The sequence below is a fragment of the Gekko japonicus genome, unplaced genomic scaffold (assembly GCF_001447785.1).
Source record: "Gekko japonicus isolate JY-2015 unplaced genomic scaffold, Gekko_japonicus_V1.1 scaffold3235, whole genome shotgun sequence".
NCBI lineage: Eukaryota > Metazoa > Chordata > Lepidosauria > Squamata > Gekkonidae > Gekko > Gekko japonicus.
The window spans coordinates 41,973-46,091 of NW_015173777.1; positions in this window are offsets into that span (position 1 = coordinate 41,973).

Sequence of the window (4,119 nt, forward strand, 5' to 3'; positions counted from 1 at the left end):
GTTGCGGGTCTCCACTTGTAAAAACTAATAGCTGAAGAAAAGAGAGCCATGCCCCCCCCCCCCCCCGGAATCTCCAACAACAGCCTGAGCCAGCTGCCTAAAGGACAACCAAAGGAATATCTTGGAGCCGACTGTGAGAAGGGAGCACCGAACAATGGCTGCCACCGTTAAATTAATAATAACGACTATTAGCACTTTATTATGTCAGATGGTTTAGATGGTTTTAGAACTGCTTTAACTGTAATTTATGTTTTCGTTGTAATTTATGTGGCTATTCTTATGTAAGCTCCCCTGACCCAGCCTTGGCTGGAAGGGGAGGGGGTAGAAATGCAATCAATCAATCGATCAATAAATAATACAGAGGCATTGAGCCTCTCCGTCTCACCTCTCCCAGCTCATCATGTTCTTCCTTGTCACTCCTGGGTTTATAGCCGATACGAGAGAGCCATGCCTTGCTTTTTGGGTCCTGACCCACAGTTTAAGAACTACCACATTAGGACTCTGAAGGTGAGTACCAGCACTTGGAACTGGGCCTGGAGATAGATCACTAAGCAGTGGAACTGGGAGCCACCTGGTGTAATGCAGTCATTGAGGCAGGTCTCAGTCTGAACCCTCACTACCAGGTTTGGGATCAGTGGGAGTTTCTGGACAGTCTTCAGGGGTAGCCCCATGTAGAGTGGATTATTGTAGTCTAACCTGGAAATTACAAAGTCTAACCTGAAAATAACAGAGCTTCCCATGGAACAGCTGCAGCTTGCGCAAGTTGTTCAGTGATGTGCCTTTCAAGAAGCATCTAAGTCCAAGAGCACTCTCAAATGAAACTACTTGTTTAACATGAAAGTATTTCCCCTTAACATCTTAAAGCTGAGACTTTCACAGTTCGGCTTGTGAAACTGGAGGTTCTTTTTTCTTTTTTTTGCCAAGTCACTCTAGAAAGTGCAAACACATGGTTTGGGAAGTCCTCAGAACCGAGTCACAAATTCTCCAGACACCTCACCTCCTTTCTGTCTGCCCATAAACAGTCTCACACCTCTGTTCAGTTCCCTTGCCTTCCCATCACCCACCACCATCCCGCTTCGGTTGTGCTGAACCTCTGTCTTTTTGCAAGCTCTCACCAAAACTGCAGCTCAGGAGAAAGGACACATTCGAGTTTTGTTTGAAGGATAACATTTTCGATTTAATTCAAAGACAGCAATCCTATCATCAGGAGGCCAATTTGACCCCTCGGCCTTACAGATATTTAATGCTAAGGTTCTAAATCAATTCCTGTATGGTGCGGAAATTTGGATTCAGGCCACTTCTGAAAAAATGGATTCACTCCAGTATGACTTTTTCCAATGCTTATTGGCTACTCCTAGATGGGCACAGCACTGAGAGCGGAACTAGGCGAATTATCGATGGAAGTGAGGGCTTGGATTAAAGCATTTCTCTTCAAAGTAAAGGTTTTTAAATCTGAGGGAGGATCTACTCTACTTGGGCTTATCCAGGCACATACACATTACAGCCAATGGGATCAGCTATTGGAAAAGAAAATGAAATGCCTAGGAATAACAAGTGATATGATTTAAAAATACAGATACTAAAGACATTCGAAGACAAATTTAAAAAATCTGTAAGGAAATTGCATGTTACAAGTACGTCTATTAGGGCGTGCCAGGTATGTTCGACACTTCAGTTGGGAATTGCCCTCCCGATGCAACTGCCGAAATATTTTTATCAATCGACAGTCCCAAAACTAAGAAGAGCTTTTACTTTGGCAAGACTGAACATTCTACCCTCAGCAGTTTTGGAGGGCAGATATAACAAAGCACCATACTCTAACAGAACATGCAGATGCTCCTGTCATACAATGGTCGAAACCATTGAACATATGACGACGGAGTGCCCTCTATTCGATGAGCTGAGGGCTAATTTAATCACCCCTTTACTTAAAGCTATGGAATGGCTAAATGGGCGAGCCCAGGTGTCGTGGCTACGATCGGACATCCATGATCGTGTTACCCTCTCAGTGGCAAAATTCATAGGCGCAATAATCAAATATAAGAGATGTAATACTGAGTAAGGTCTTTTAAAATATTTTCTTGGGTTCTAATTTATGCTTAAGGTGATAGCCATCTGAGTAGTACTAGATAGGTAGGAAGGTAGGTAGACAGATGATAGATAGATGATAGAAGATAGATAGATAGACAGACAGACAGAGCCGACAATAAGCCAAACCAGAAAAAGAACAGCAAGTCCCTCCACTGGGTGCTGGTAGGGCAGTCCCCACCCCTGACTATGTGTGGCCATAGATAGGGATAAAGAGTAACTGTAAGCCGCTCAGAGACCACTTGGGGTTCGAGCGGGATACAAGCCGAAAGCATAGATAGATAGATAGATAGATAGATAGATAGATAGATAGATAGATAGATAGATAGATAGATAGATAGATAGATAGATAGATAGATAGATAGATAGATAGATAGATGGGTGGGTGGGTGGGTGGGTGGGTGGGTGGATGGATGGATAGATAGATAGATAGATAGATAGATAGATAGATAGATAGATAGATAGATAGATAGATAGATAAAAGACAAAAGGTAATCCATTTCTTACAAGGTGCTCACAGACAGAGCGTTTAATAATCTGCTCTAGAATTTTCCCAGGTATTGATGTCAAACTGACAGGCCTGTAATTTCCTGGGTCTGTCTTTTTCCCCTTCTTGAAGATAGGGACAACATTTGCTCTTTTCCAGTCTTCCGGCACAACACCAGTACTCCAGGACATCTCAAAGATTAGAGCCAGAGGCTCTGAAATAACATCTGCAATTTCTTTTAGCACCCTGGGATGCAAACCATCTGGCCATATGATCATGGAGTGCCCTGTATTCGATGAGTTGAGGGCTAATTCAGTTACCCCTTTACTTAAAGACATGGAACTGCTAAATGTGCGAGCCCAGGTGCCGTGGCTACTATCGGATACCCATGATCATGTCACCCTCTCAGTGGCAAAATTCATAGGCGCAATAATCAAATAGAAGAGAAATAATACTGAGTAAGGTCTTTTAAAATATTTTCTTTGGTTCTAATTTCTGCTTAAGGTGATAGCCGTATGAGCAGGATGGATGGATGGATGGATGGATGGATGGATGGATGGATGGATGGATAGACAGACAGACAGACAGACAGACAGACAGATAGATAGACAGACAGATAGATAGCCCGAGGTCACCCGAGGTCACCCAGTGAGCTTCTGTAGTAGGTGGGGATTTGAACCCAAGTCACTCAGGGTCCTAGCCTGCCACTCTGTCCACCATACCACACTGGCTGGCCTCACGCACCTCCACACAGCCATAAAGACAAGCTAGCCTGCTGTCTCTTTCTGGTAGTTCATGCAGATGTAATTTAAGGGAATCACAGAAGAACTTATTCCAGCACAGTGAAGGGAGGACCAACACAGGACAGCTCAGGTCCGTTGCCAGGATTTGTTTAGTTGGGGACATTTAAATTTCTTGGGGGCACTGGCTAATCGAATTAAAGGAAATCACTGTCTTCCGCTCCTCCCTGATCCCCTCTTAGCTAGTTTGTGTGTTTTTCTGTGTGTTTCTATTTTTTTTTGCCCCTTTATTCTTATTTCAATAAAGCCCTTTCCAGTTTAACATCGGACTGGTTTATCTGAAAGTTCTCTAAGGGAAAGATCCTGGTAGACATTGGTGGAGATCCCAGTCACCCGCCTCTGGCTGTGTCTCTTTTAAAGCTAATTTCCCCCAATTAAATAGGAGACTTCCTATTTGGGTAACAGCTGGAGATCTCCCAGAATTGCAACCGGTCTTCAGGTTACGGAGATCAGCTCCCCTGGAGAAAATGGCTGCTTTGAAAGTTGGACTCAATGGCATGACCCAGCTGAGCTCGGAGCAGGAGACAGAGCTGCTAGAGGGGTGAGTGTTTTTTTACTTGCTTTCAGCTGAGGGGATTCAGCTGAGGATATTGGTGGGAGGACTGTGTTTGGGAGTGTGTGAAAGCGATTAGAGTTGTTGCAGAGTCCTGGCTGCTTGAGAGAGGGAGAGGAAGGGGCATTGTTTGACTGTGATTGACTGTAATTCAGTATTAAAGAAAGCACCTTGCCAGAGGCACGAGCCTC